General features: G+C 42.2%; 1 long non-coding RNA gene across 1 annotated transcript; it reads left to right on the top strand.

The window, feature by feature from the left end:
• Nucleotides 1–1,191: 1,191 nt before the first annotated feature.
• LOC310693658 lies at nucleotides 1,192–20,804 on the top strand. The gene is made up of 3 exons (XR_014519289.1): nucleotides 1,192–1,366; nucleotides 19,195–19,361; nucleotides 20,678–20,804. It is a non-coding gene; the product is annotated as an uncharacterized lncRNA (long non-coding RNA).
• Nucleotides 20,805–21,277: the final 473 nt, after the last annotated feature.

The raw sequence follows: 21,277 nt of genomic DNA, 5'->3' as shown, positions 1-21,277 counted from the left end.
TTTTCCAGGCTAAATATACCCAGCTCTTTCAACTATTCCTCATAAAGCCTGGTCTCCAGACCCTTGATCCTCCTGGTTGCCCTCCTCTGCAGATGTTCCAGCTTGTCAACATCCTTCTTAAATTGTGGTGCCCAGAACTGGACATAGGACTCCAGGTGTGGTCTGACCAAGGCATTAAGTGATGCACTCAGCCACCTGTAATCTTTCTCAAATAAAGGATTTATTTTGGCAGGGAGGCGAGGAACAAATGTGAATTTACTACAGCCAGTTCAAAGTTTTAATCAGAACTTCTTGGAACTTTGCACATTTGAATAAGAATGTGGTGGACCAAGCCACCTTCTTCAAGACTGACTTGCACAAACGAAGGTGCAAAGGTCTCAGAGCTGCAGAGTTTTCAGGGGATCCGTATTTTAATACAGGGAGGTTGCACTCCTCTGGATGCTATAGAGTTCTACAGAGTGCAATTAGCACTCTAAGTTATAGAGTTTCATAGAGGACAGCAAGAGGTAAATTGGATGGATTTGAGTAGCACCAGAGAAGGGGTGGTGCAAGGTTAGTCATGTAAGAAAACAGCTGCTTCCACTCTGATTTCTGTTTGTTGCAATCAGCATTGTCCCCCTTTTCCTACAGTTCGATTTCGAATCAGCCGTATTCAACTAACTTCCCCACCCCTTTCCTTACCCTCCATGAAACCATTGCCCTCCCCAAATCTGCTTGGGAGGCTTATAATATTTTGTTGCACAAGGAGAAATCCTCAAGCTGATGAAACACTCACCTTAGCAGCACACTGAAAACAACCCTAGGTTATTCTTCATGCTTTTTGCTATTTAACATAATTTACATAATTATCCATGTAAGTTACAGATTTAATGTAATTAATGGCATAATCATTTCCACACCATTCATTTCAGTGCAAAGGAAACACAATTTAAATGGAAAGATGTCATCAATTACGTGTGTGTGTTTTTGCATACCAAAAGCAATAACAGGCGCAAATACCAATTGACATTAATTGGGCAGATTGTTGTTCCAGATATGAGATAAATAAGTAAACATTGCCAATTCCAACTCCTGTTTTCATTTTCATATGAATTCTCCAGCATCCCTGGCAAGACACAGAATTAGGCAATCCAGTTATTCCCGCTGCTATTTCTTCAGCCAGCTTCTCCTTAAGTCAAAGCTTCGGGGAGCAGGAGGAGAATCAGCCACACGCCTCTCCTGCAGCTCTAGGACTTAGCTCTGGGCAGGACTTCAAGAACTTTCAAGCCTTTCTTTTATCTGCTAGGAAACCATCTGAAAGTGATTTTTTAAAAATCTGCTTCTTAAAAGACGTCGTTTGGAAACACATGTGCTGTCATGCAGAGAAGTAAGTATGCAAGTCTTTTAAAAATAGCATGGAATAAAGCTGGAATTTCATCTGTAGAAACATTTATACAAGACTAATCAATGACAGCTACAAGTTCTATCTGTTCTAGCTAATAGTTTGGCTAAATGGCAAAGAAGTCACTGGTTGGTCCAAAACAGTAGTTTTTCTGAAGTTGCCCCTGCTTATTACTTTCTATGGGTGAATTAATTCAGAGTGTTGGGCCACAATCTAATGGAGAAGCCGAGTTCTCACAAGCAGCAGAGGAGCAGGTGGAGCTGGTTCAGGTCTACTCCACTTCTGACTGCAGGTGGGCCTTGAATGTTCTCACCACATCTGCTGTCCTGCTCAGAATAAATGTCTATTATAAGCATCCAGCTTTCTAAAACGATGATGTTTTCATAGTTAGTCCACAATACGAATGGCGCCAGAAGTCTTTGGTGTACAATTCAGAATATGTAGTTATGAAACAGAGCCAAGTATTTGGGATCAGGAGTAGCCTGAGATGTGTAATGAAGAGAGCCTGACATGTGAGGATGCATTACCTGCAACCACAGCCATCCCAGGGGTGGTAGGGAGAGAACTGCCCAGGTCCTCTGCCTCCTCCCTCTCTGCACGGCTCTGGTTAGGGAGCTGGTGGAGATCCTTGCGGGGCAGGGGGTGGGTGATAGCGCTGCTGGCCACAGCTGCCAGTGCTGGGCACAGGTCACCCCAAAACACAGAGCGCAGGGTGGTTGCCCTTATTCACTTCCCCCACCCTGCCTGTAACAGTGAAGTCCCAGCCCCCTCCCATACACCTGTGACTTGGGCACAAGGCAGCCTTTCCACAGCTTTCTCTGCATGTCTAGAAGCATCTTGTCTTGTCTTTTCAGTCCTGGCTCACAAACTCATCTCTTCGCAAACAACGTGTGCTCTTCCTCTCCTCATGGCTCCTTGTTAGCTAGCTTTCCCCAGCTCTCACTCACATCCACCTCCTTCCACAGCTAAACATTTCACTTGCATCCAAAATGTGGATGGAGGAGTTGGAGGCACCTTCCGGGGGATGGATTGTGACATATACAATTCCTTCCAACTGGACAGGCCTAGAAAATTGTTGATTTGTTTTGAAATTAATCTTTGTCTGGAATATTACTGGAATATTGGCATTTCTTGAAATGATAGTACTGTGCTATCATGATCCTTGATATTTGAGTTTTTTGTATTTGTTTTGTTTTGTTTCATATATTGTGTGCGGCTTTGAACACAATTCCTTCTGTGAGGACAAAAGGCACATGGGAAAGAAATTAAAATCTTATCTAATCTAAAATAAAATATTACCTTTATTGGACAGAAAATGTGCGACTCTCTTTGGGCTTTGTATGTGACACTCTTGGGAGTCTTCCTTTTCATTTTGAAGAGGCTCTGAAGTCAGAATGCATCCTGCAACCAAGTTATTTCAGAAGGTCACGGTGAGGGCTGCCTAGGGGAACCATCTGTCTTTAAAGCAATTTGAGATTACAACATGCTGTCTTCATTCCTCTTTCCCATATTTTTCGGTGAGAGTCATTGCTTAACAGCCAAGTAAGAACAGGCATCGTCTCCAAGACATGCACCAGAAGAGTGTGCCAGTAAACAGAATTTTAACCGCAAGCCAGAACTCTCTGCGCATTAGTCACCCATGTGGCTTCCCAAAGATGAGGTGATCATGGGCAAATGCTAAAGTCAGTTTTGAGCAGGATTGCCTCTATCCTCTATCCTCTATCCTCTTTCAGTGTTTTCTTCTGTGGGGGGGAAAAGATGGCCGCCGAACTAGCTGCAGAGTTCTGGAGGTTATCTGAGGCAAGTTCTAAATCTGCTTTTTAAACAGGCTCGGCACCGAGCCAACCTTTGAAACTCCCTTTATAATATATTTTAACTCCTCCAGAGTTTTTTAAGTAGTTTAATAGTCTTTTTAGCTTGTTGCTTCTAGAAAAAAAGAGCTCCTTTGCTATCTTGTTACCTTGTTATCTTGATGTCCGGAGGGTTTTGCTCCCCGCGATGCCGCGTCCCTCAAGTCTGACCGACAATAAGGAAAACGGGCGACAGCTGATTTATTGCCAACTCCGTGTTACGCTCTGAACTATAAGCTATCAAATTACAAATTACAAACAGCTATCCCAAATCTTGCCTCATTTTGGACTTTAGCCCATAGCTGGGCGGACAAAGATTTACAAATGGTACTTACTAGAAAGAAACGTAGGGACCTGGGGATAGTGACAAGTCCATTGTTCCAGGAGTGTTATGAGAAACAGAGTAAAATCACGCAATACTTTTTACACACAAGGGACAACGAGAATGGAAATGGAAATGGAAATGAGCAAAAGATGGCTGAGATGGTTGAGTTGAAGCAGGATGAGGCTCTTCTTTTTCCCTCTGCTGCTCAAGATCACTCAACCTTCTCTAGAGGAATACAGGACACGGAGAATAACAACCAAAATAGAAATACAATGAGCCTGGCCCATGAAATAGTCTTGGCTGAGATATTATCTTCAGAGTTACAGGAAGAAACCCGAAACTCCCAGAAACCCCAGACTTCATCTATGGGCTCCCAGACGGAAAACAATGACTGCTATCCTCAGGACTGGCTGCTCTCTATAAATCTGGATCTGGCAGCTATGAAAAAATACTTAACAATAACAAATGGGCTGCTCCTGACATTAGTGGAAAATTATCCCCTCCAAGCTAAAGGCTCAGAACCTCTTGGTGTTGATCCACAAACCACCCCTCAAGAGCCAGAATATATAAAGCAACCAGCAACCAGCAAGTGCACACAAGGATCAGCAGCGGAAAATCATTTACACCAAGGAAAGGACATAGGGCTGTATGTATCTGTCCCTAAAACTGAATTTCCTATCGAAGTAAATCAAAAGAAGCGAGGCATTAGTAAGAGATCCCATAAGAAGAAAGCTGAAACTAAAAAGAAAAGTAAGAACATAAAAACTGCAAGGAAATCTGTTACAAACCGACGTGCATGCAAAGTATGCTGGAAAAGACTATATAAGCTGATTCCAACAAAATCAAAAACAAACTCTAACAAACCTGCTATACATGGCAGCAGAGAGAACAACAGTGTGGATCCAGGAAAAAAGATCCAGCTGAAGTCTTTGAAAGAAACATCATTGCTGCCTAATAAAACGAGTGAGGAAACGGAATCACTACCCGGGTGCTCTATGCTGAAACCCCAAGGATCCATAAATATTAAAGAAGACTCACCCCATACTATTGATTATGGCAGATTTCAAGATGAGCCAGTAGCAGGGCAATACTTGCCCCAGGATAAAGGATGGAAACTGATGCTGGCAGATAGGAAGTTAGCTTTTCTTAACTACCCGAAGCCAAAGGGCTTCCTTGCACAGGAAGAACGCTCGGTGCATTTTGTGAATATTTTAGATGATATGCTGCCAGGGAAAATAAAATTAAATGACATTACCTCAGTAGATTTCATATTCTACAATGGATATTCTCTGCGAGTGATTGCCTCCTTCAAAGATCAAAACTTGGCTAAATATATATATAGATCAAGACATCTGCTGTCAAAGAAAAGGATAACGGTAACAAGATTTTTCGAAAACAGCACATGTTTGAAATTGTTCCCTGATGAGTTTACGACAGCTGAGATAAGATTTACTTATAAACCAAAGGAGGAGAGAGGACACTCAAAAGACAAACTGGAACATACTGAGCAAGGGCCCTTGAAACCAAGACAGGAGATGAGATTGCCTAATGAGGGGATGGATAACTTCTGTCCAGAAGAAAAGGCATTAATAAATCAGTTTGGATTGTTGCCCTTCTTTGCCCAATCTGAGATCTTGAGAAGATTGGAGACCCTTAGAAATAAGTTAACAGAGATGAATGCTCAGGAAAAAGTAAGAGAGAAAGAACCGGCAACGGATCAATTGAAGAAAGAGAACCTCTCTGAAAAAGCCAAGACAGACCCCATGAAAGATTACTCTTATAATACCTCTACAATTGCGGAGATAAACCTGTTAACAACAGATCTAACACAGTGCGTAAGGGACAGCAACAATCTACCATCTAAGAAGGAAACCATCCCTATGGCAACCACGAAAGACTACCCTTATAATACCTCTGCAGCTGCAGAGATAAACCTGACAGCAACAGATCTAACACAGTGCGTAAGGGACAGCAACAATCTACCATCTAAGAAGGAAACCATCCCTATGACAACCACAACGCGCTCTTGGACCAGCATGAGATACCTGGATGAGGATGAACTTGGTATCAGTCAAATAGAACACCTCAAGGTAGATTCGCCAAAAAAAGGAGTACTGATCACTAATGTTAGCACGCTGCACCCTTCAACTGATTCCATTGAGTACCTGGGCGATAATACATCTATGGACATTGCCAAAATGAATGAAATCCAACCAACAGATAAAAAGATAGGCCCAAAAAATCTTTCAAAGGCAAATTGACTAAGATCAATTTTTGGCAAGACAACGTGCAACCTTGCCTTGCTAACTTGGAATATTGCAGGTTGGCAAAAGAGGGTTTCTGACCAATCCTTTACTAAATATATCCAGAGACATGACATTGCGTTTCTCCAGGAGACCTGGAGCACAAGTGAAGTGGAGTTAAATGGTTTTTCTGCGTTCTCCCTCCCAGGTCTTTTAAGTACTAGAGGGGGGCGAGTTAAAGGTGGGTTAGTTACTTTAATCTCAACAAGGCTAAGGGCCACATTTAAAAAACTAGACCCACTAGACCATCTGGCCACAGCTGTGCAAGTACAGTGGAGAACCCACAGCTGGCTGCTGATTAATGTATACCTACCCCCACAAAGAGAGAAAAGATTGATAAGAAATACTTGGGCTCAGTTAGAACAGTATCTTGACAAACTACTAAATCAATTTCCTGATGCCTCTGTAGTGGTGGCAGGCGACCTAAATGCCAGAACTGGACAATCTGATGAGGCTTTGTGTGCCCATTTCCACGAAACAGTCCCCATTTTAGAGGAAACCCACCCAATACCAGCTAGAATCTCAAAGGATAAAGGCTGCAATTATGCCGGCTTATGCCTACTACACTTGGTCAATAAGTTGGACTTGGTTATACTAAATGGCCGTACAGAGGGGGAGAAGGTCGGAGAATTCACATTTATATCTAACAATGGCGCCTCCACAATTGATTATATAATCGTGTCGTATGATCTTCAAAACAAAGTTCTGGAATGCAAAGTGGAGGAGCGCTTAGACAGTGACCATCTGCCATTAAGTGCACTCGTAGCTGCGGGAAAGGATTTATCCTGCGCTGAAAAAATCGAGCATTCGAGCCCTACAGCTTTGGAGCTCAGATATTCGCGCATTAGATGGACAGATGAACTGCATAAGGAAATTTCAAGTAGGCTATGCTCAAAGGAATTCCTCACTAAGAGAGAAAACCTTATAACTTCCTCAAGCCATGAATTAAAGATAAATTTATTTCAGGAGTTAATTTTACTCCTTCAAGATTCCCTGAAGGAAAAAAGGAACAGGCCAAGTAGGCAATCCTCAGTATATAAAAACTCCAAACCCTGGTTCGATCAAGAATGTCAGGATATGAAGCTAAATCTACTGAAAAAATACAAGAATTATAGATCTGCCAATTTACCCCAACTCCCCACGGGCTGGTTTGAAGATAAACGAAATTATAAAATTTTGATCAAAAACAAAAAACTCCTGGCACAGAAAAGAGAATGGAAATGCCTAATAGATGCATCCAGAGAGAGAGATTCGGCCACCTTCTGGAGACTGGTAGCAAATGGAGTGCGATCTACTTCCTCAGAAGTGGAGTATACTATACCTGCAGGGACTTGGGAGGCATTTTTCCAATCTTCATATTCAGCTCTGCCTTTGACACAGCCACTAATACAGTGTGCGGCAGGTGATGAGTGGCCTCCGGTGTCGGTCGCGGAGATTAGGAGGCTTATTCAGGCACTCAAACATAGAAAAGCCCCGGGAGCAGATAACATCTCTCCTGAACTTCTCAAAGCCAATATTGACTGGTGGGCCCCAGTCCTTGCCACCCTTTTCACCAGCATAGATCAAACAGCAATAATACCAGAGGACTGGGGATTGGCAATCATCGTTCCCATATTCAAGAAAGGCTGTAAATCTGATCCAGCCAATTACAGACCAATCAGTCTCTTAAGCATCATCAGCAAACTTTATGCAACTCACTTACGTGAAAAGTTTGCGGACTGGCTGGAACAGGAGCACATCCTAAAGGAAGCTCAGGCTGGTTTCAGGGCACATAGATCAACTCTAGACCAAGGATTGGTATTGCAACATCTAGTGGAGAAATACACCTCAAAGAAAGGAGGCTCTCTCTATGTAGCCTTTATAGATTTCAAATCAGCCTTCGACTCGATACCCCGGCATAGACTTTGGGAAAAACTAAATGCCACAAACATCGATAGACGTCTTTTGCTCCTTATCCGTAGACTTCATGAAAATACTCGGATCCGTGTTAGATGCGACCGTTATGGGAACCTATCAAAGGAAATCCAAAGTTCCCATGGTGTCAAGCAAGGCTGTGTTCTTGCCCCTATTCTTTTTAACTTCTATATAAACTCCTTAGTCGGAAAGATGGAGGAAGCAAGTACTCATTCCCCCAATCTAAATAATACACCAATCCCGGTCCTTTTGTACGCAGATGATGCGGCACTTATTTCCTTCTCTTGTGTGGGTCTAAGAAAACTTTTACGAGCTCTTACAGAGTATTGCGAAGCTGAACACCTAATAATAAATTACACTAAATCAAAAATTATGGTGTTCTCCAAGAGAAAACTCCGACATAAATGGAAAATTAATAACCAACCTATTGAGCAAGTAACATCCTTTAGATATCTTGGAATAATTTTTGATGAGAAGGGATCTTGGTGCCATCAGATTAAGAATTCCATTGTAAATGCGCAAAGATCTTCCAGAGCTATCATAAGATTCTTTTACAGAAAAGGAGGTCAATATGTTCCTGCTGCCTCCCAGGTCTTTGTTGCAAAAATACTTCCACAATTGATGTATGGCACACAGATATTTAATTGTCAAAAACTCAAGTCCCTGGAATCTGTACAAACTAAATTTTATCGTTCCCTACTAGGGTTACCTACCTGTGTCTCTAACACTGCCATTAGGCTGGAGGTAGGCCAACTCCCTATTAATGCCAGGATATGGATCCTGAAGATTCACTTCTGGCTAAAACTCATATTTTTCCCAGTGGGAGTGGCTCCATTGACTCTACTAGACCCGTTCCAGTCTAAATGGAGATTGTCGCTTTATGAAAAATTGAGGGGCCTGGGGCTTTCCCCACAAGAACTCATAGCCTCAGGCTTTGAAAAGGCTAAAATGATGGTGAGCCAGCGAATAGGAGATGTAGAGCTTCAGGACCATATGAGCAAGATAGATAAATATCCAGCTATCCAAGATTATGGAAAAGGGTTCAATCTAACCCCATATTTGCTGGACCTACAAATAGCAAAATATAGGCGGGCGTTTACCCTTACCAGATTTGATGTATTGCCATCTGCCTTACTAAAGGGCAGATACGAGGGCACACCCTATGCTGAACGAGTTTGCCCATGTGGTCTGAAGGAGGTGGAAACGGCTTCACATGTGCTGTTACACTGCGACCTTTACGGGGATATCAGGTTACTGTTTATCTCCCCTATCGTTCAGAAATTTCCAGGTCGATCTGAATCTCAGCGGCTGAAAATCCTACTAGGAGATAAAAACCCAGAAGTAACACTGAAAGTGGCCAAGTTTTCTGCGGCCGCGATCAAGCGGAGGGCATTAGCTGTAAAAAAGTAAAGGATCTGACCCCTGGATAAGCCCCCCCCCTTTTTTTAAGCCCATACATATACTGTAGTGCATACATGAGTATGTATATGTGTGGGTGTGGGTGTATATGTGTATTGTTCTTATGTATAATTTTACAACTTTTAATTGACACCATCATTCCCTTGTAAATTATTGCTGCCTTTTATGTTTTTTTTTTTTTTCTTTTCTTCTGGTCTATGACCGTAATAAATTCATTCATTCATTCATTCATTCATTCATTCATTCATTCATGCCTGAATATGCAGCAAGCTGCTTCAGGTGGTAGGATTTAGGGGGATAAATGAAGGGAGAGAAGAGAAAAGGAAAGAGGAAGAGGGAGGGGGAAAGGGATGAAGGTGAACTTGGAGGGGTTGCAAGAACAAGAGCAGGAGGAAGTGGAACTGAGGTTAAGACGAAAGTGGAAGCACAGAAGAGGTTTCAGAATAGAAATGGTGGTTTCATAAATTGGTGGAAGGTGAAAAGGGGCACTTCGCAATTGCAATGTGCGGGATCTGACCATGGCTTTGGCCTGTGTGCCAGGGAGGCTACACAAAAGAAGGGGGAGGCATGGACAGGAGGTGAAGGTGAAAACGGGTGAAAAGAAGGGCTGTTGAATAAAAGAGACAAGCGGCTTCAGAAATGGGCATAGGAAGGTGAAATGAAAGCTTTGGAGATGCAGGGGGGCAGCGAGGCTGGAGGAGGTCAAGTTCCCACAAGATCTGACAAGAGCATCCCATGCCTTCTGGAGCCATTGCTTCAAGGGGGCCTTGCTCCCCAAGCAAGGCAGAGAGCTTAAAAGCCCCCTTTTGCATTCGGATTTTCCCAGTGCAAGGAGGACCCTTACCAAGGCAAGGAGGGTTGATTCAGTAGCCTGTTGCTCCAGCTGATGACATCATTGCTCCTGGTCTGGGGCAGGGGACCCTAAACTGCTCGCTCCCTTCCCATGCATTCCTGCTCCACTGCATCACTGATCCCAAGACTGGGATAATGAACAGGAATGTCACCAGCAGGGATGTTGCAGCCCTTCCCAATGGTGCACTTAAACGTTCGTCAAGAAGATGTCCCCAGTATTCTAATGCATACTTAACCTTGTCACTATACAGACAAATACAGAACTGGAGCTCAAGAACAGTTTGCATACTCACTGCTTCATAAACCTTCATGGAACTACTTCTTTGGGAGACTAAGTTTGCAATTGTAACTTCATTTTACTGGGCGTATGCCCTATTGAATTAAACTGGATTTATTTCTCAGTAGACATGGTTAGGGTGATGCTCTGAAGTAATCCCTCCCTCCAAACCAGAAAGGGATGCAAATAATCTCATAGCAGGGGGGGAAACGTCTTAAGTTTTCTTTCTCAAACCTGTAGCTTTCTGAAAAGGGCACACTTTTACTGTTGGAATTAATAATGATCACTAGACAAAATTCACTTAGATGATATGAACTAGCCTATTTCTCAAAGATTAATCATGGATCCAGTTTAAAAAATGATCATTCAGGTAGTTTCTGTCAGCTGTCAGAAGAGCCCCAGGCTCTCATAATACTAGACATTTTTGCAATGAGCTATGAGATGGTTTTGATGCTTGGATGAAGGCATATAAACCACCGGCTGGAAAGATTATAGGTGCATACGAAGAAACCAAAATCTCCATACTGATGATGCATGAATAGCAGAATAGTGATAGAACAGAAAAAAATTACTGAAGGAAAGATAAATCATAATATATTGCCAGATTTAAGAGGCAAAAATTAACCTGCCACAAATACGTTTCAGCCTCTGACTTCTGTGCAGGATGGGTTGCAAGAGAAATACCATGCAGAGATTCATATTTCAGAGAGCTAATAACAAGCACCTTGCTTTAACAGAGCATTAGAGGTCAAGTCACATTTTTCAAACATCAAAAAGGAATGGCATGACTCAAAAGATTAATAATAGCCTAGGAAGGGTTTTGCTGGTAGGTTTTTAGTTGCGACTTGCTTTCACATTCAGCCCTGTTCTGCTTCTGCCTGGGTCAAACTAGGCCAGATTGCAACACACGGTGTGAAATGCTGAGAGTCTTTTACTCCCCACTCTTGTGGCACATCTGCCCACTATATCCAATGGCAATGGCTGGGTCAACTGAATTCTGGGTGGGCCAGCAGGCAGCTTGATCCCGATGGACACAGTGTTTTATGGAGTGGAGATGATGGGAGTTGTAGTCTAACAACATCGGGGGCCACAAAATTGAGAAAGGCTGGTGTAGGCTATAATTCTGGAGAGGGCGCCAGGGCGGGAAATGTTTTCCTTCAGTATTTCATGCCTTCCGAAGGCACTTCAATATCTTAAACTTAAATACTGTGCACAAATATCTTGGAAATGGGTCCCAGTGAATTCAGCTGACATTCCTTCTGAATAAATATTATAGGGCTGTCCCTAACCAAGTAGCTTTGAGGTGTTTCAATACTTCATGAACATAATCTACTGTGGGAGAATAAAGGGCAGTGCTCATAGGAATTCTTTGAGACCTTGTGACCACCATCATGCACCAGAAAAATCACATTTGGGGGGCATTTTTGTTAAAAAAAAAATAGCTCAACAACTTTTGGGGTGTCCTGGTTTTTACTTTTTGAAATATGGCAACCCTCAGAGAAGCTATGAGCTATGATGCCATGCAGGGCCACCCAAGACGGACAGGTCATAGCCAGGAGTTTAGACTAAATGTGATCCATCTGGAGAAGGAACTGGCAATCCACTCCAGTATTTTGCTAAGAAAACTCCATGGACATAAAAAAAGGAGAAGCTTTGAGAAGAAAATGAGAGTTCCCAAGGCATGCTCTGATTCATGGGGTCACGGAGAGTCGAACATGACTAAGACGACTAAACAACAACAAATAACATCATTATGATTACATTTATATTCCAGCCTTCCTCCAAGGAGCTGAAGGTGGCATAACTGGTTCTCCCCCTCTCTATTTCATCCTCACAAAAGCCATATGAGCTGGGTTAGGCTCAGATGCAGTGACTGGCCCAATGTCACCCAGTGAGTTTCATGGCTGAGAGGGAATTTGAACCCTGGTCACATGGGAGTTTTGGTCTCACAGGGCCAGTGTACCCATGAGGCAAGGTGAGGCACCCGCCTCAGGTGGCAGGAGCCACAGGACATCAAATCCCAGTGAAGATCTTTATTTCCTCATTGTTCCTTTTTTAAAAAAAATATTCTTTTTATTGTGTTTCATATACATAACCAAAAAAAACATACAAATAAGAAAAACCCACATCAAGTCAACCATTGCAAACAAAAAAGAAATAAACAAAAGATTAAAAACAAAATAAACGATTTCCGTTTCAATTATTTATCTACACCTATGTTTCTTTATATCCTTGACAATTTTCCCCTCTTTTCATCTCCCTACTGACCTCCATCCCTCCTGCTTTCAGGCTTCTTAATATCTATGGTTTATCTCTCTTGCAGCTTATATTTGTAAATGATTTACACATATTTCCTCATTGTTCCTAATGTAGGTCTTCATTACCTCCTTCTTTCCTGGCGAGGAAGGAGCCACCATTTTGTGGTTTACCTCAGGCACTGAAATATATTGGGCTTGCCCTGGTTTCTCCTCCCGTGGGTTATCAACCTCATTATTCTCTGGCCTTCATATATTTTAGGTTAGGGTGTTTTAGTAGCAGGAATTATTTGTGGTAGGTTTTTGTATATTTGACTGGAGTTCTGGGCCTACTGGTAGTAAAAGTCTGCTTGAATCACAGGTAGATTAAAAGTTGTAAATGTGAATCAAATTTCTTATTTTGTTATGTACTGTGATAATAGAATTAGGGGTTATTCAATGAAATTAACATAGAATTGATTTAAGACAAAAGGCAATATTCAGCTAAATAACTGTGCGGACAGAACAACTTCCACTTCCACAACAGGACTCCCCCTGCCCCACCCGCTGCCCCACAGGTCCTGCCCTGTCCCCAAATCCGCTCCAAAGGGTTGAGGGAACCTGCACCCAAGATTTAGGGTGCAGGGGGGCAGAGAGGAGGGGAAGTTCTGTTGCGCAAACAAAAGTCATTCCACTCATACAATTATTTTGCTGAAATAACAATAGCAGTAGTAATAGGCAAACATAAGAATTGCAGCATAAGGGGTAAATAAAGAGTTGGAAAATAATAACTTTGTTTTTTCTACTGTTTGGTTCACCACTACTCCTTTGGCTTCCACATAAAACCATTCCGAAAACTTGACCTGATATAATAAGGTAATGGAAAATCAAGGAATCTCATTGATGGAAGGAGTGACTTAAGCATATCACCGTGGAAACCCCAGGATGTCATAGGACAGCCAGCCAGCCATAATTTCAGCGCCACTACTTTTTGCTTTATCAGGTAAAGCAGTAATACTGAACACTTAATTGCTTCAAAAGTTTCAGTCAATTTTATTTTGGAGATTCTCAAAAATCTTCATTTTAAGAACATTTTCAGGCTTCAAAGAATGAGTCTGAAAATCCAAAGTAAAATGAATATTCAGGTTACCAAAATTTGGTTTTCGCATTTCAGTGGGGGAAACAAGTTCTCCACAAAACCCAGTACCAAGTGTCAGTTTGGGAAACAGTTTTTAGTGTGTGATTCTTGTAGGAACCAAGAAAAGTAAATTCATTTGCAATAATTCTGAAGTAAAATCAAAGTATGCAAACAATGAAAAGATTTGCATCCAAATTTTAGTACTAAAATATTCAGTATAACTTAAACACATAAACAAACGCAATCATATTGATTATTTAATCCCAGTTTTAACTGTCAACATTAAGTATATGAGGAAAGGGGAGGGATAGAGCCTGAGAACTTCGTGACATGAACAGTTTCTTCTCACATCCTACCAGAGTCACTCAGACCTCTTTTTAACATGCTGTGTGATTTTTTTTTGTTGTAAAATCATTGAAAACGGTTTTTTTTTTTCCAGATGCCCAGCTACATGATAGAAGAAGTACACAAGTGTCTGTCAAGGGGGAAACAAAGAAAGAAAAGAAAAGAAAAGAAAAGAAAAGAAAAGAAAAGAAAAGAAAAGAAAAGAAAAGAAAAGAAAAGAAAAGAAAAGAAAACAGCAAGTTGTAGGCCGCCATTGCTGGCCACTTGAATAGGGGCCCTGTGCTTGACAGAATAGTGAATCAGAACAAAACCGGAGTCAAACAGCTATTTGTCAAGTGCAAAGATGCACAAAAGTTGTGAGAATATGGGTCTTTCTGTAAAAACGTGCCAGAGACGGTTTTGTAGTGCCAGTTCAAGGCCCCTGATGGATTGTTGCACTGTGAGTGGCGCATTGTATGTGGCAATAAAGAGACATCTGGTCAGTTCTCTTTCCAAAAGAAAGCTCTAACTCAGCTTAAATAAATTGATCAGTCCCTTGTATTTTTAGAGATTCGCTTATTGCCACTGGATTTGGAGTATTGCTTTCTCTTTCCTGAATTTATCACGTCAATAGCTCACACCTGCCTTTACTCTGAAAATTAAATAATCCATGTTTCCTGCCTGCCACCATTTTCCCTTTCATTCAGATATATACTGCACATTTAACATTCCAATAACCCAGGCCATTCAACAGAACCGCATTTCCCTTTTTCCTTTTTTTCCTTTTAGAAGGACTTTTTTTCCAGCTGATAATTGGTTTATCATGTACAATTTTGCATCTATTATCACCTTTTCTTTTCTTTTTTTGAATAATTTTTTATTAAGTTTTACACAAATATCTCCAATTAACAATTCTCAATTAACATATTTTTCTCTTTTGGACTTCCCTCAGCTTCTCTGACAATCATCCGTATTTAAATTTATTATCTAGGCATTCCCAAAATTAGTATCGCCTTTTAAATTACCTTTACGAACATATTTGCATTCTTGCAATATTCCTTGTTCTTTCACAAAGCTTCTTTAAAACCCACTAGCGTTGTTTGCTCATCACATACACTTTTCAAATACTCAGAGAATTTTCCCCAGTCCTCAATGAACTTGTGATCCTGTTGATATCTTATTTTTCCAGTTAGTTTGTCCAGTTCTGCATAGTCCATTAACTTCATTCTCCATTCTTCCAGAGTCGGTAGTTCTTCCTGCTTCCATTTTTGGGCCATTAATATTCTCGCTGCAGTAGTTGCATACTGAAAGAGTTTAAAATCCTTTCTGTTTATTTCATTTCTTGTCATTCCTAAAAGGAAGGCTTCTGGTTTCTTTACAAAATTATATTTCAACATCCTCTTCAACTGGACTTTTTCTTTTTTATTCATAAGATAACTTTTACCTTCACCTTTGTGGAATCAGGATGCAGGAGATGGGTGGACAGCTCAAGGAAAGGACCTCAAAGCCCAGGAAACACCAGAGGCAGAGTCTGGAAGGTCATGATGTAAAAGTGGGGGACCTCTCCCCCCCCCCCCCATAATGAAGGGTAATTTCTGTGTGTGTGTTTTTAATAAATCTTTTAAATTGAGTTTTACATTGCAAATTGAAATTCAAACAATAAACATCATCATAATCATTTAGGATTCCCTCCACCCTTTTATGGTTATTTTCATATAATTCTCCTTCAGCGCACAGCATGCTGTAAATTTTAGGTTCTCCTTCCACAACCTTTCCCAAGATGAAAATTGAATATTATGCCCAATATCTTGTGCCTATTGTATCATTACTGATTTAACTTCTTCATCCTTAGTGTGCCACTCTAGCAACAACTTATACATTTTAGAAAGCAAGTTCACATTATTTTCCAATAAATCTTTTTCAAACCTTGAAATTTCCTTACCAAATCTATTTTTCTTATCAATTTTAAACACATCATTTAATTGGTGATATTTCAACCAATTTGTTACTAAATGTCATCTATCCTCAAATCTTTTCAACTTTAATTGCTGTTCCACTTCCAATAATAACTCTTTATAGGTTGCCCATTCACTTTTTTTGTTGTAGTTTAGTCGTTTAGTTGTGTCCGACTCTTTGTGACCCCCTGGACCAGAGCACGCCAGGCACTCCTGTCTTCCACTGCCTCCCGCAGTTTGGTCAAACTCATGCTGGTAGCTTCGCGAACACTGTCCAACCATCTCGTCCTCTGTCGTCCCCTTCTCCTTGTGCCCTCCATCTTTCCCAACATCGGGGTCTTTTTAAGATGCTGTCTAGGTTTCTCATTGCTTTTCTCCCAAGAAGCAGGCATCTTTCAATTTCGTGACTCCTGTCACCATCTGCAGTGATCATGGAGCCCAAGAAAGTAAAATCTCTCACTGCCTCCATTTCTCCCCCTTCTATTTACCAGGAGGTGATGGGCGCAGTGGCCATGATCTTTTTCAAGGATATCGCTTCCGATGGGGAAAGCCACCATAGTGACTTCTGTTCTAACAGGTTTTTATATTTCCCCATACACCATAAATTGATTTTCTCACCAAATGATTTAAAAACCATTTGTGCACTTTGGTCTTCTCAAACCAAAAATATGCATGACATCCAAACTTGTTATCGTAACCCTCAAGGTCTAGAATATCTGTATTTTTAAAAAGTTATCCATCCCCGCAGCCAGCAGAGGCAGGACGCTTCATAATATACAGTCGTACCTTGGATCCCAAACTCCTTGCAAGTCGAACGTTTTGGCTCCTGAATGTTGCAAACCCGGAAGTGAGTGTTCTGGTTTGCAAACGTTCTTTGGAACCTGAACATCCAATGCGGCCTCCATGGCTTCCAGTTGGCTTCCGATTGGCCTTGGTTTCTGAATGTTTTGGAAGTTGAACAGACTTCCATAACTGATTCCGTTCGACTTCTGAGGTAGCACTGTAATTTCAAATCCGGCAGTGAAAATCAGCCTCTTTCTTTAACACCTGTTAATAATTTATACTTAATCCTTGGGTTTCCCCCCTGCCAGATAAATCTAGAAACATCTTTTTGCCATTGTTTGATGTGTCCCGCTCCTCTGGCTATGGTATTGTTTGAAATAAAAATAGCATTCTTGGCATTCATTACCTGAATTCTTCCCCATAGTGATAAATTCATCCTTCCCCAAACATCCATATTTTTCTTTATTTCTTTCCAGGTTCTTACATAATTATCCTTAAAGATATTTATACTCTTAGCTGTCAACCAAAGCCCCAAGTATTTAACCTTTTTTCAATTGTCAGTTGTGTTGCTAGTTGTAGCTCATATTTATATTCTGTCATATTTTTTACCAATACTTTCTGTGCGCTCTGGAATCGGTCACAGTGTTCCCTTGCACCAAAAGCAGTTTTGTCATGCTGGCCACAGGACCCAGAAAGCTGTCTGTAGACGAACACACTCATCCCTCGGCCTGAAGCGAGATGAGTGCTGCAACCCCATAGTCACCTTTGACTGGACGTAACCTTCCAGGGGTCCTTTACCTTTATTTATTTCTTACCTCTTATTATTGTAACATTTTTATATGTTACTGTGCATTTCTGTAATGTTTTTGTTTTAGTTCTCCATTGTTGCTTCCGTTTTCCATACAGTGGTGCCCCGCAAGACGAATGCCTTGCAAGACGGAAAACCCACTAGACGAAAGGGTTTTCTGTTTTTGAGCTGCTTCGCAAGACGATTTTCCCTATGGGCTTGCTTTGCAAGATGAAAACGTCTTGCAAGTGTTCCGATTTTTTTTCGCTCCCCCCCCCCCATTTTTCTAAGCCGCTAAACCGCTGATAGCCTTTTAGCCGCTAATCCGCTAAGCCTTTAATAGCCGTTAATAGCCTTTTAGCCGCTAATCCGCTAAGCCTTTAATAGCCGCTAAACCGCTAATAGCGCTAATCCGCTAAGCCGCTAATAGGGTTGCTTCGCAAGACGAAAAAACCGCTAGACGAAGAGACTCACGGAATGGATTAATTTCGTCTTGCGAGGCACCACTGTACTTTAAATATATTAAGCAGCATAGAAATTAAATAATCAAATTACTGTTCTGCAGGCAGCATTTGGGAAGCCCTTGTTTCTTGGTATATGAAAGGGCAGAGCTACAATGGCACTAGCCTTTGTCGGGGGGGGGGGAGTCAGACTTGGGGAGGTTACCTCCCCCCACAATCCTTTGGGGCTGGGTCAGGTGTTCCCTGGGTCAGGAGAGAGCCCTGGGTTGGTCTGTGTGTGTGTGTGTGTTGCGTACGTGCCCTAATAAACTCACAAATTGCATGGTCCATACAGTATTTCTTTGGTACTGGCACTTCCTGCTAGTCAAAAATATAAATGAAATATAAATGAAAATATCTCTGCTATGCAGAACGATCAAGATTATCAAATAAGGTCCATGTATTTGGATAAGCACAGATAAGCATCTTTAATTTGATATGCACATCTGAAGTTCCTTATGTTGGGGGAGAAATGTGTGGCCTTTGCTGGGGTATTTGGCCCCTTCCATTTCCCAAATCAGCTGCAGCCTGGAAGTTCTTCCGTCTCTTGCAATTAACTGAGCTTGTTGAGCTTCCACAGATTCCACCGCCTCTGGGATATTTGCCCAGTGTGGGCAAGTATTATTTTATCTAGGCATTGTGGGATTATCTGCACTGCGGATAATGACTCTGATGGATAAATCTACCTTTTCAGGCTTCCCTGGGGGTGGGGGCAGTGGGTGGCACAACTACATGAAGTGATCCTTCATGCCTCTTCTCCCCTGCAGTGCTCCTTGTCCCCATTGCCCCCACTGGGGCCATTGCCAGATCACGTAATGGTGAATTGGAGTGAGCTGCACAAGTGTCTCATGTAAAGCGAGAGGATAATGATGTGAGATTGGTGGTTGCGGAGAGTAAGAAGAGAAGAAATAACTTGCATATTAGTGGCTTTAGGGTGCAGAGTGAGGAAGCAGAGAGCCTCTCTCTTGCAATGTCAGGAATGTGAGAAACAACATTTACGTATGGCAAGTTACATGCACTTCATATTGAGATGAGGTAACGTGTTGGAAATGCTTCACATTAAGATAAGACCATTTGAGAGCTATCACGTTTAAATGCATGTTTCCTATATCCTTTTGCTATTTTCACAAGAAAAGGAAAACCTTTTCCCAGGGAAAAGCAAGGAGGTGGCTGCGTGGCGATGCCTCGGAGCTCCGTGTGCGTTGCCAGGAGCAACAGGAAATGGGTCCTTGAGGTTGGGTGGCGTGAGGACACCCAGGACGTCTTTCGTAATGGCCCTGTCCATAGCAGGCAGTGGGAGGGGCCAGCAGGCCTAGCAGGTGAGGCTGCTTTGTTCTCCTGCCTCCTATTTACTGAGAGGGGAGGGAACAAGGCTGGAAGGAGCTTGGCACAGTGTGGGCACCGCTGCCCATGCAGATGGCGAGAGGAGCAGGAGCTCTTCTCTGCCATTATGTGAGCAATTCCATCATTGCTGCATTGGCAGAGATAGAGATCGCTTGATGCACCACCGTATTGGCATATTGGGCTTGGCAGTTTCAAGCCTGTACTAACATGGCACTTCCTCCCCAGTTAAAGTCCAACAGGGTACCCGATGTTAGGATATTTCCGTTCCACCTTAAAAGGGAGCAGGCTTTGTGAGTCACAGAGTCTGCGCATGTCCTGTTCACAGGATGTTTATGTTTTGCTGTTGCTTTCGATTTCTCTCTCTCGGTCGGAGAAGACTGACACAGACAGTCATGTTTTTCTTTGTTCTGATCAACGCTGAATAAAGTCTGTAAATATGCTCTCCTGCTGTGCATCTTCTGCTGTGTGCTTTATCTGCTGATAAAGAGTGTGCATGAGCCCTGGAATGTGGCAAGGTATTTCCAGGAAACTCGTGTCGCTAGAAGCTGCGTGACTACAGGGATCGATGGATCGTCCTCCAGCCGGCTTGGGGGCCATGATGGACTATATCTCCCTGGCAGTATCCCAACACCCACCACCACACCTGCACAGTAGAGACACACAGTCCAGCTGCAAGGCCTTGCAGAAGATGCACTATCGGGGTGCCTATGAAAACACACAGCCTGTGGCTTTTGACCAGGACAGGCAACCCCAGAGCCAGAGAAGAGGAGACCCAGACAGGTGTCTTCGTGTTTTAAAGAGATACTGTTTTGTGCTCACCTGGAGGAAATTGTATTTCTTCTGCTTTAAAGACAGCATCTAATGTGCGGGTGGCAGTTTTCAAACCTCAAATTTAATAGATGTGATTAATCTCCACCTCTCCTGATTTGTTTCCCCCACTGCAGAAATCGAATGCTAGTCCTGATAGCCAATTCTGAATTAATCATAAGCTACTATCAGATATCTAATTAAGAAATTACTGTAACCAGTAATTAAAGGAAATTGCTACATTATAACGGGTAATTTATTAAATGGCAATACTGAATTGGCAAAGACCAGGGATTCAGTTCCAGTTAGTGGGCACTGGAGACAAGCAACGGATTTTAACAGCATCAAAAGTGGATTTGGAAAAAGTTTAATTCCCCATCGAGTGATTTATTCTTCTTTAAGATGCACCTTTAAAAATAACAGTTAGCTGTGAGTTCATGCTCAATGAACCAGCAAGTCTCTTTGCAAACTGTCATCCTTGCAGGCTTTAGACCTATACAGACGACATACCAAAGGATCATAGAACCATAGTTGGAAGAGGCCCTTCAGGAATGCAGGAATCTCAACTGAAGCATCCAAAGACCGTACATTCAACTACACTCAGTGCTCCCTTGCCCTTGTGTCAGGAAACCTACGAGGACACGATCACTTCCTCCCAGGGTTCCCAGAAGTTTGAATTTGTCACTCAATTCCTCCATGTTTATGAGGATTAAAAAAAGTCATGGAGGGAGAGAAATAGGATCACTGACTTGCTCATAACATCCACTTGCCACTTGGTTCTTCTGCTAAAGTTTAGGCATGTATGAGCTGAATGTGCAATCTGCCCCCTGCAGAAACACACACACACAGCAGCCGATCGTTGCAGAAAGACTTTTGCACATGGACTTTGCACATTTCTTTGCTTTGTGCAGAAATGCCAACCAATGTGTGGAGGTTGCATGCAGTGGGGGGGAGGCCTGCAATCCTGCACTGATTATCCTCCGTTTCATCATCAACACAGAGTGTGTATATCTTGGAGCTACTGGAGCCCTGTATACGCCGGTTGCCGGTGCCTGAACATGACAGGCAGGGCAGCCTCGTCCCA

This window comes from Podarcis liolepis, assembly GCF_965112155.1.
Source record: "Podarcis liolepis genome assembly, chromosome: 1".
NCBI lineage: Eukaryota > Metazoa > Chordata > Lepidosauria > Squamata > Lacertidae > Podarcis > Podarcis liolepis.
Note: the sequence above shows the minus strand (reverse complement) of the source record. Positions and strands in the feature narration are given on the sequence as shown.